General features: G+C 38.1%; 1 long non-coding RNA gene across 1 annotated transcript; it reads left to right on the plus strand.

Annotated features, from left to right (window-relative positions):
* Nucleotides 1-9,524: 9,524 nt before the first annotated feature.
* LOC107826832 (uncharacterized) lies at nt 9,525-11,678 on the plus strand. The gene is made up of 2 exons (XR_001657363.2): nt 9,525-10,080; nt 11,384-11,678. It is a non-coding gene; the product is annotated as an uncharacterized LOC107826832 (long non-coding RNA).
* The last annotated feature ends 539 nt before the right edge of the window (nt 11,679-12,217 follow it).

The following is a 12,217-nucleotide window of genomic DNA, read 5'->3' on the forward strand; positions in this document are numbered from 1 at the left end:
TTTTGTTTGTTTCGGAGAAAGCTTCCGTAAGGAAGAGCAAGCACCAGATAGGTTTGACCGTAAATTCTCAGGACCCTCCTGGAAAATGCGACCTAGTTTAAATTCAAAATAACCATGAGTATCAAAATCTAGCATAAACGTACCCAAAGGAATATAAGTTGGCTTCAAAGTTTGCATTCTTAAGATAGGATTCAAATAGGAGTTTTCAGGACCCTCCTGAATAATGGGACCTAGCTTTAAGATTTCCATTAGATAACAAGATTTAGCGTAAGTTCTGTTGTAGGGTAGCATAATTTAGCTTTAAAAATTGTCACTCTTAAGATAAGACTTGATTTTGATTTTCAGGACCCTCCTGGATAATGGGATGTACTTTTAAGACCTTCTTGGATAACGAGATTTAGAGAAAGTCATACCTTTAGAAAACATAATTCATCTTTAAAACTGTCATTTAACTAGGAGTTTTCAATGCCTTCCTGGATAATGGGATCTAGCTTTCAAATTCTTAGTGATATTTGGTAACATAATTCAGTTAACACTCACAGATGTGCCCAGTTACCAAACTGGGGCAGAAAATTTTTTTTGTTTTGTCTATTTTGTCAAAATCAGGAGCCCACCTAGAGAGCAAGGGAGAACAACACCTGTTTTAAGGATAGGAAGCAGTTTAAGCATTGGTAATCAAGAGCCCACCTAGAGAACAAAGCAATTCAAGTGTTGGTAATCAGGAGCCCACCTGGAGAACAAAGCAATTCAAGTTTTGGTAATCAGGATCCCACCTGGAGAACAAAGCAATTCAAGTGTCAGTAATCAGGAGCCCACCTGGAGAACAAAGCAATTCAAGTGTTCAGGAGCCCACCTGGAGAACAAAGCAATTCAAGTGTCAGTAATCAGGAGCCTACCTGGAGAATAAAGCAATTCAAGTGTTGGTAATCAGGAGCCCACCTGGAGAACAAAGCAATTCAAGTGTTGGTAATCAGGAGCCGACCTGGAGAACAAAGCAATTCAAGTGTTGGTAATCAGGAGCCCACCGGGAGAACAAAGCAATTCAAGTGTTGGTAATCAGGAGCCCACCTGGAGAACAAAGCAATTCAAGTGTTGGTAATCAGGAGCCCACCTGGAGAACAAAGCAATTCAAGTGTTGGTAATCAGGAGCCCACCTGGAGAACAAAGCAATTCAAGTGTAGGGTAATCAGGAGCCCAACTGGAGAACAAAGCAATTCAAGTGTTGGTAATCAGGAGCCCACCTAGAGAACAAAGCAATTCAAGTATCGGTAATCAGGAGCCCACCTGGAGAACAAAGCAATTCAAGTGTCGGTAATCAGGAGCCCACCTGGAGAACAAAGCAATTCAAGTGTCGGTAATCAGGATCCCACCTGGAGAATAAAGCAATTCAAGTATTGGTAATCAGGAGCCCACCTGAAGAACAAATCAGCAATTCAAGTGTTGGTAATCCGGAGCCCACCTAAAGAACGAAGGGAAAGGAGCAATGTTCGAAAGAAGATGGTTCAAGTTCAGAAATCAGGCGCCCACCTGAAGAAAAGGGAAAGCATCTCAGATTACAATTCAAGTCGGCAACAAAGGAACTTCACCTGGAGAATACAAGTCAACAGGGTAGCAGGAACTGCAAGATCAAGTTAGAAGATATAGATAGGATTTTTGTAATGCATAGGTCATAGTTTAGCCTAGCTTCTTTTATTTTGTCATGGTGTAATAAGGAGATCAGTAAGCAGTAGCAGCAACAACAACAACAACAACAGTGAAATCACAGCTTCATGGTAGTCCCAGCTACCGAAAACTTCCCGAACTACACTGACCTGATTCCTTTATAACCAAGGATATGTAGCCAACCTCGGAAGCAGGTGTGGTCAAATATTTTCAAAATGCTTCTCACAGAGTATCCAAACGGGCACAAACCGCTCGTATCCGCTCACTTTATCTTTGCACGAAAACTCTACGTGTTTCCGGGCAAAGAGGGGTAGCTGTGAGCACGTAATTTTTGCCTTATGTGAATTACTCCCATAAATTTAAGAAAAAAAAATTCTTCCCATTATTTGCAATTTCGTAGATTTTTGTACCACTTTTCGTTATTTGCTTGCATTTGTCTGCGCATGTTAATTTTGTTTAATTCATGAAAAATACAAAAATATGTTGCATTTGTATTTAAAATTTAATTTTACATTTAGATTAATTAGCAAATTAGTTGTTTTATAAAAAAAGGGTAGAAATCACAAAAATAACTTATTTTTGTATTTTTTAATGTGAGTTTTGAATTTTGGTAGTTTTTCCTTTAATTTGGTTTTAATTAATTGTGTTAATTATTATTTAGAATTAATTAGTATTTTTGATAGGCTAATTTAGTTTTAAGATTTAATTTAGTTTTTTATTTTTAATTTTGAAAAAAAAAAGAGAAGAAAAGGAATTAAAAAGAGAATTTATAAAAGAAAGAGAAAAAATTGAGTGGATCAAAGTTTTTGGGCCAAATTAATTCGAAATTCCCCAAGCCCAAATTAATTTTTCTCTTTGAAACCCGGTTGACCCAAGCCCAAAATTAATCCCCACCCGGTCCAAATCAGCTAGTCTCCCAGACCATCCAAACGACGTAGTATAAGGCCAATACCATGCCGTTTTGAGTTCTCTAAATAATCAAATCTTGGCCCTTCATCTTGTTTCATCCGACGGCCCAGAACACTTCCTTCATTCCACTTAAATCGGTCCTAATGTTGTAGAGACCAGTTCAGTCCAAACAGACCCCCCCCCCCCTTCGTTCACCTCTCTCATCTCTCTCATACACAACCCTAGCGCAGCCCTAAGGAATTTCCGCCATTTTTACCTGCAGGGGAGCTCCGAATCACACCATTCACCGGCCACTCCTCATAATCCCTCAAGCATTAGGCCGTTGTCAATCTCCCCGAAATCCCCACATCTTCACCTCAATTTTAAATCTGAAAATCGTAAAAAAAATGTTCTGATTCCTACGCTTTCAAGATTCGATTTGACTCAGGACTTCCGTTAAGCGATTGTTCTTACTTAGAATAATCGATTAACGATAGTTTTGGATCATTTCAAGATTTTCTAGTTCCTGACTAAACCAAGGATGCCTGGCCAAGCTCCCCGCCTTCGTCGATTTATTCTGGCTAAGACCAGTACCACTCCTTTCTCTCTTCCATTCTTCGCATCTGTGTCTTATTTTCTCTTTATCTGACTTTTGTACTTTTGTGTGTTTGGATCAATTTCAGTTTGATTAAAATCAGTAGTTCTAGCTGTTCATTTGCTTAATTGGGATTAATATCTATTTGAGTTTGTTTTTCTTTGAGTTTTATTTTGGACAAAATTATTTAAGTTCGGCCTTTAATTTTATTAAAGGCTTGATGAACCAGCCTTCCTTCTCCCTCGTTCATTTTAAGTTGCAAGTTTGGGTTATTAGTATACATATCCATGTAATGGGCTGGGTCTTGGGTTAATTCGACCTTGGGGCTTTGACCCATATCTGTGTTTGGTTTCTGAAGGTAATTAGTCGCTGTTTAGGGGTAATTTGGGAATTCTAGGGGTAAGGAAATCTGAGTAACAGACTAGGAAGCTTCTACGAAGAGGGGTTTGCGACTATTCTGAAATTCTGAATTTTACATTGGGGGTATGTGAGCAAAACCAAAATTGTAAAAGGTTTAAAATGCAAAATTGAATCCCCTCAGGCTGCCCTAATGCCTTTCCTATAAAAGCACTATTACCTGATATTCAAGTGAAACTTTTTTGAGAGATAAAGACTTAAAATACTGAAAATTAAAAACAACTGAAAATATTGAAAGGGTCTGAAAATATCATAAAATCACTGTTCCATTGAAGTTCTTCTGTAATTCTTGAGGTTTTCAATTGCTGAAGTTATCTCTGATTCATCTGGGGTTTGAAAATGGTTTAAAGAAGTTGAGTTCACTGTCGTTGAATTGTTGGCTGGGTTTACTCCATTGCTACTGATCCTCTCATCTCTTTCTTGTTTTGATTTCTACATCCAGGTATTTCTTGGTTCTCTGAATAGATGAGATGAAAGTTTGGAGTACTGCAATTGATTGAAGATTTCAGAAATGAATATTATCCTCTTCCTATGGAATATTAGCTATGTTTTTTTAGGAATTTCTGAAGTAGTGTAATGTAACTATGATTTATCGTACTCATTTGTATCCTTCATGTTACACCCTGTCTTAAGGTGGGATATGGAGTTTGTTAATCTATCGAGTTGGAGGTATTTGCATGGAGAATACCTCATGTTGGTTTGTTGCTTACCTGTGTATGGTTTATAAGTTGCCCATAATTAGGATAATATGTATAAGTGGAAAAATATGAGTGTTGTTAATTCAATATGTGGTTTGTGTGGGATTTTTCTGAAAGTGCTGCCTATGGTTATGGTTGAGTGTTCATTAGGATAGTCATTTGTTTCTTTAAGTATCTGACTTAAGATCCATTTTTCCTATCAATTAGCATGGTCATTATGTAGGTCAATTTTCTCATGGTCTGTAGAATAGCTCAATTGCATCATTTTGAAGTTCAACCTTCCTTTGTTTGTGTCCCTGTCATGTGAACCTGAAAAAACTGTCAAAGGATTTCTGGAGTTTGATTTCAGAATTAATAATTTTCATTATTCAGTTTCAGCTCTTTTGTATCTTGTTTGCTTTAGAGGTGATTTGAAATCCATGCTTGTTCAAAGGTGAGAGGTGAATCAGAATTCAATATGAGCTAGGGGCCTTTGGGTTCTGTTAGTTGGTGAATAATTTGTGTATGGGTGTGTTATCGCAACTAGGGATTGTATCTTCACTTTAAACTCTATGTTAGCCTTAGAATCTGCTTTGCATTTGAATTAAAGATTACCAATATTTACTCAAGTCCACATTTTCTTAAATGATACAATTCGCTTCAAGTGTATTTGTCGAATCGTGTTTTGGGCTGTCATCTTTGGCCCAATTGCAATTGCCCTCCCCTTCCGTAATCAGGCTGCTAAGCTGGGCTTCACTTTGAGCCCAGTTATTTCACATGCTGAGTTGGCAGTAATGGGCCACCAGACGTGGGTTTTTGGGGCCCTGCTCGGCCTTTCTGCAATCGAATAGGGGTAGTTTGCATTAAATTGTTAGCCTAAGCTTTGGCATAACATAAGTAGGAACCCCCTTACGTTCTTTATTAACTAGCCACTTTCCTTTTAATTGGACTCTAGGTGTGCCACAAATAAAATGAGATAACCGGTGGCCCTCGCTTAATTAACCTTCATCCTTTAGAATTCGAGGTGTGCCATTAGTGAATTTTTATGGCCCTCGAGAAGTTGAAAATGTGTAGTTGTTTTAGGCGCACTATTTTAAAAATAACCTTCCTAAACTCGGGTGTGCATTTATGTGACCCAAATCCAAATCTCAACAATGTTAGATAAAATATGTCAAGGACCGCGGGTGCATTTATGTGACGTGGTTCAAGACGTGTTTTAATAACGTTTAAATTTTCCTTAAAAAATAATTCAATAAAAGCGGCTCAAAAGTTTAAAATTGCACCATAGGTTAAAACATGTTCTAAAATCAGATAAATAAGCTGAATATGACAGTTGAGCGACTGTGCTAGAACCACGGAATCCGGGAATGCCTAACACCTTCTCCCCGGTTAACAGAATTCCTTACCCGAATTTCTGTGTTCGCGAACTGTAATACAGAGTCAATCTTTTCCTCGAGTCGAGATTTGAACCGGTGACTTGGGACACCCTAAAATTATCCCAAGTGGTGACTCTGAATTTTAAATTAAATAATCCTGTTTCGATTGTCACTTAAATTGGAAAATCTCCCTTATACATCCTTTCCGGGGGTGTGAAAAAGGAGGTGTGACAACCCCATTTTCGTAACTTAACTCAGGTAGAACCTTTTCGCCTAGGGGACCCAGCTCATACTTCCAGGTAGAAGTATTGTTCGCTCAGGTTGTTTTACGTTGCTTAACTCAGGTAGAACCATTTTGCCTAGGGGGATCCAGCTCATATTTCCAGGTAGAAGTACTCTTCGCTCAGGGTGTTTTACGTAGCTTAACTCAGGTAGAACCTTTTCACCTAGAGGGATCTAGCTCATAGTTCCAGGTAGAAGTACTCTTTGCTCAGGTTATTTTACGTAGCTTAAATCAGGTAGAACCATTTTTCCCAGGGGTATCCAGCTCATAGTTCTAGGTAGAAGTACTATTCGCTCAAGTTGTTTTACATAGCTTAACTCAGGTATAACCGTTTCGCCTAGGTGGATCCAGCTTATAGTTCCGGGTAGAAGTACTCTTCGCTCAGGTTGTTTTACGTAGCTTAACTCAGGTAGAACATTTATCCTAGGGGGATCCAGCTCATAGTTCCGGGTAGAAGTACTCTTTGCTAAGGTTGTTTTACGTAGCATAATACAGGTAGAATTGTTTTTCCTAGGGGGTTCCGGCTCATAGTTTCGGGTAGAATTACTCTTCGCTCAGGTTGTTTTATGTAGCTTAACGCAAGTAGAAGCGTCTTTACTAGGGGGATCCAACTCATAGTTTCGGGTAGAAGTACTCTTTGCTTAGGTTGTTTTACATAGCTTAACTCAGGTAGAACCATTTTGCCTAGGGAAATCTAGCTCATAATTCTGGGTAGAAGTACTCGTCACTTAGGTTGTTTTATGTAGCTTAACTCAGGTAGAACCGTTTTGCCTAGAGGGATCTAGCTCATATTTCTAGGTAGATGTACTCTTCCCTCAGGTTGTTTTACCTAGCTTAACTCAGGTAGAATCGTTTTGCCTACGGGGATCCAGCCCATTGTTCCAGGTAGAAGTACTCTTTGCTCAGGATATTTTATGTAGCTTATTTCAGGTATAACCTTTTCGCTTAGAGGGATTCAGCAATACACGGTACCAACCTGAGTAATACACGGTACCAACCCCTGGTTACATCTTTCCTTAGTAATACATGGTACCAACCCCTTATTACATTGCTCCTCAGTAATACAGGGTACCAAACCCTGGTTACATTTTTTCTCAGTAATATATGGTGCCAACCCCTGGTTACGTTCCTTTCCAGTAATACGGGGTGTCAACCGCTGGTTACATTTCTTCCTAGTGATACAGGGCGCCAACCCCTGCTTACACTCCTTTCTATAATATAGGGCACTAGCCCCTGGTTACATTCCCTTCTAGTAATAAAAAGTACCAACCCCTTGTTACGTGCTCTTCCAGTAATACAGGGTACCAACTCCTGGTTACGTTTACATTCCCCTTAAGTAATACAGGGTACTAACCCCTGGTTACATTTCTTCCTAGCAATACTGGGCGCCAACCCCTGGTTACATTCCTTCTAATAATATAAGGTACCAACCCCTGGTTGTATTCCCTTCCTTTAATACAGGGTACCAACCCCTGGTTACGTTCCCTTCCAGTAATACAAGGCGCCAACCCCTTGTTACATTCCCCTTTAGTAATATAGGGTACTAACCCTTGGTTACATTTCTTCCTAGTGTTATAGGTCGCCAACCTGGTTACATTCCTTTTCAGTAATACATTGTACCAACCCCTGATTACATTCTTTCTTCGTAATACAAGGTGCCAACCCCTGGTTACTTTCTTTCTCAGTAATACAGGGTTCCAACCCCTGGTTACTTTTCTTTCCAGTAATACAGGGTATCAACGCATGGTTACATTTCTTCCTAGTGGTACAGGGCGCCAACCCCTAGTTACATTCCTTTCCAGTAATACAAGGTACCAACCCCTGGTTACATTCCCTTCTAGTAATACAGGGTACCAACCCCTAGTTACGTTCCCTTCCAATAATATAGGACGTCAACCCCTGGATACATTCCCATTTAGTAATACAGTGAACTAACCCCTGGTCACATTTCTTCCTAGCGATACATGGTGCCAACCCCTGCTTACATTCCTTTCTAGTAATACAAGGTACCAACCCCTAGTTACGTTTCTTTCCAGTAATACAAGGTACCAACTCCTGGTTACATTCCCTTCCAATAATACAGGGTACCAACCCCTGGTTACGTTCCCTTCTAGTAATACAGGGCGCCAACCCCTTGGTACATTTCCCTTTAGTAATATAGGGTACTAACCCCTAATTACATTTCTTCCTAGTGATAAAGGGAGCCAACCCTTAGTTACATTCCTTTCCAGCAATACAGGATACCAACCCCAGGTTACATTCATTCCTAGTGATGCAGGGTGCCAACCCCTGATTACTTTCCCTTTCAGTAATACAGGGTACCCACCCCTGCTTATATATCCTCTTGGTAATGTAGGTTACACAATCCCTCGTTACAAATTTTATCTTTTTTTTAGCTAGTTTATACTACTGTTTCTATCAGCCTTTCAAATATATTAGATAGTTTATAGCTTTCTCTGATAACTCATAAAAAATAATTCTAGTCCAAACTGGGGTAGAAAAATTTTGTTCATTTTGTTCATCTTTGATGGCTTTGCAGGCCCCACCGTAGAGCACAGGTGACGGTTAAAGCTTACGGTTTTAGTTTCTCATCAAAAGAAAAAAGTCTTTCGATCACAAGATAGTTGGAGTTAGCTTTGATAATGTGTCAGCAACCTAGCTTCTCAAGTTTCACCTTCCTTAAATTCTGATCGAAAAATCAAGCAATCGAGAATGAGCCATAATCTTTTCTTCAAAGAGCATCAAGATTTAATCTAAGGTCAACACAAGCGAGCATGTAAAGAATCAATATTTGACTTCAGAAGATACATAGATAGGAATTTTGTAACTCTTAGCTTGCAGGCATATGTAGTTCTCTTCTTGTTTTGATGTAAGCAGCAAGCAATAGTAACAACAACAACAACAACAACAACAACAGTCTTAACTCCAGTGTTCAGTAGTCCCAGCTATCAAATATTTTCAGAACAACACTGACCTGATTCCTTTATAGCCAAGGATATGTAGGTAACCTCGAAAGCAAGGTTCGGTCATCCTTTTCACAAAAAAATGCTTTCATTGTAGTGATGTGTGAGAAAAAATTATTCATGAAATTCACTTTTTTTGCACGAAAACCCTTCATGTTCTCGAGCAAAGAGGGGCAGCTGTGAATACCTAATTTTTGCTCACTTCTAATTCTCCTACAAATACTAATAGTTGGATGATTTTTGGTTATTTGTGCACTTTTATTTGCATTCCTTTATTAAAAATACCAAAAATATTTTTACCTTTTATTTGTATATTTTATTTTGCATCATTAAATTATAAATACCAAAAAGATTTTCTTTCTACTTGTATGTTTTCTTTAGGACTAAATAAGATAATTGGGGGTTAAGGGATTGGGATAGTGTATTTTAATTGTAATTGAGCCAAATTGGCCCAATATTAGAAGCCCAAATAGCTCACAAACCCGGTCCACACAGGGATGCCAGGGGCGGGTCCAAACGACGTAGTTTTGGATCAAAACTACATCGTTTTGGTTAAGTGACAGAGATTAAATCGCATCCATCCATAGACCCTAGATCCAATGTACCGAATTTGATCTTCATTCTTAGTATTTAACACCTAAAGAAGCCAAAATTTGCCCTCATTTTGCCCTATTATCTATTTCCCTCCTCTCACTTGCCATCTCTCCTCTCTTTCTAACCCCTCTTTTAAGTTTCCTCCTCCTCCACTACCATCACCATGCGCCGCCGTCGGTGATGCTCCAAACACCACCAAACGTTCACCCTTTCCTCGTCTCTTCATCCTTTACTGAACCCCAAATCTTCAAACTCCATCTTAATCTCCATGAATCTTCAAAAAATGGAAACCCTAGCCGCCTATTTTTCCTCAAATTCGTCAAGTTTGAGACCTCATCACTACTTAATACCTATATGAGTGTGTAGTTCTTCCCCTAATCTACTGTTCTTTCTTGGTTTGAAGTCGAAACTCTGGTGGCTAAATTCCGGCAGGTTGCCGGTTACTTCTACTTTGGCTCGAGCAAGCCTTTTTTGTTGCTGAGTTCGTTATTGGACTTCGGTTTGATTGGAGTTGATAGTGACGGGCCAGCAACAAGAAGAGAACGCCGACGTCAAAACTTCATCCATAACTGCCTGAATCGCCACCACTGCCGCACCACCACTGTCTCGAACACTCGAGTTTCTGGTGCACCCTAATCTCTTATGTCCCTTTTCTTTCTTTTTTTCTTTCTGTTTCATTATAGTTTTCTTAGGTCTAAATTTCTAATGATTCTTCTTTGTTCGTTCATATGTTTTATTTATCTTTAGTTAGTTGTTAGTAAGTTGAGAGTCAGTAATGATTAGTCGTCGCTCGTTGATTTCAAATTATTGTGTTGTTCGGATTCCTATCTCATAAGTCTTGATAGTGGCGTTTGAATTTAGTTTTAGATTCAAGTTTGTAAATTTTAGCTTCAATTGCAGTTTCTACTATTTCACGTTTAATTCGTCGTGCTAATTAACTCAAGTTTCAGCATTTTGCAACAAAATCACTAGTCAGTTTAGTTAAATTGAAGGTTTAAAGTTAGTTTCTCATGTGATTATTGTTCACTATGGTAAATTCATGTTTAACATAGTCTGTTGATATAGTTAAACATTTAACTAAGATAGTTAGTCACTCGTTAGATTCCCCAATTGCTAGGTTTTCTTTTTGTAGTTGATCATTCACTCAATTAGGATCGTTTTGTTTGAGATGCAATGTTTCATGATCAAATTTAACATCAAGTTAAAGTGTTCTTAATATATATGTTGTATGCTTTTGTTTGGCTTAGCTTAATTGTTTGAGTTTGATTTTTTGGTAAAGTTCTGCCCTTTTAATACCATATTTGGCCAATCCAAGTCTGGTTTGTAGTCCATTTCTGTTGAATGAATGAATTGAAGATAAAGGGGAAGGGTAGTAAGGGGGTACTTGAGTGTAGGACCTTTGTTTGGTTGCTTTTACTATTGAGGACTACTTTGGAGTATAATACTCCAAAAGACTGTTCAGATTTGGTGAGGAAAACTATTCATTAGACAAAAATTCTGGTTTGGACAGATTTTTGGTCAAAAATCTATTATTTTGGATAAATATTTGGCCAAATAAATCTGTCCCAAGAGTCCTTCTCCACACTATCTACACACTTTGATAACATCTTTAAAGTTGCTTGAACACACTTGAAATGGACATCTTTTATACAATAAAAGAACATCATTTTGAGGTCAAAAGATCAGCTGAACATATGGAATAGTAAGCTGAAAATTCTGAACTTTGTGACTGTTTTTTTAGAGTCTTAAAACTTGTAAGAAAATAGAGGAATCCTAGATGGGGGAATAGCTATTGGTTTCAAATACTTTCTTGCTATATTTTTCTGAGTTGTTTCTTGGGTCATAAGTTGTTGATTTTGTTGTTGTTGTGTTACTGTGTTGCTAAAATTTAGTTCCTCCCTTGCTGACATTTTCTTCCTGCTATCCAGGTAATTCGCTTAAAGTGCTACTATAATTTTGAGTTAAGAATGAATGGATACAAAGCAATTTGAGTTCTCTTCAGTTTATTCTAAGCTTTTAAAAGCATTTTATTAATTGTAAGGTTTAGTGTATAAGCATATACAATAAATAGTTGCTTTGTTATTGTGACTCGGTGTCACCTTTATTTTTGTTTTTGTTTTTTTTTGTGAAGAATCACCAATGAAACAGCAATGTACTGATATAGATTCAAATGTTTAAGTTGCTATGTCTCAGTTTTAATATCATAAATTTCAGTTAATGTTTAAGTTGTTATGTCTCAGTTTTTAATATCATAAATTCCAGTTAAATGTATAAAGTATTTCCATGACAAAATAGCATGTTAACTTGCCTTTTCTTTCCTTGGTTTTAAACATTGAGTAAATATTGCATGTATCAATTAGGTTTTCTTTGTGGTTATATGATGTCACGACCCAAAAACTGACCCGGTCATGATGGCGCCTATCGTGAAACTAGGCCAGCCAACTTGTCTCTAAATACTCCATTTTTCAGTTAAAAACTTAAGAAAAATCATATTTTTAACAAAAATTCAATAAGATAAAAGTAGAAAATAAATTCAGCGAAAAGAAATACAAGCCCGATCTCGGGTGTCACTAAGTCATAAGCAAAATACTAAAACTGTTTGAAATAACCAAGACTACATAGTCTGAGAAAGAAAATCCAACAAAAGTACTACAAGGAAGATAAGGAAGGAGGATGCAGAACTGTGGTTGCCAGGCAGCTACCTCGCAATCTCCACAGAAAGTCTCCAACTGGTACGATCAGCAACCGCTACCGTGCCCCGA

This window comes from Nicotiana tabacum, chromosome 11 (assembly GCF_000715075.1).
Source record: "Nicotiana tabacum cultivar K326 chromosome 11, ASM71507v2, whole genome shotgun sequence".
NCBI classification, from domain to species: domain Eukaryota; kingdom Viridiplantae; phylum Streptophyta; class Magnoliopsida; order Solanales; family Solanaceae; genus Nicotiana; species Nicotiana tabacum.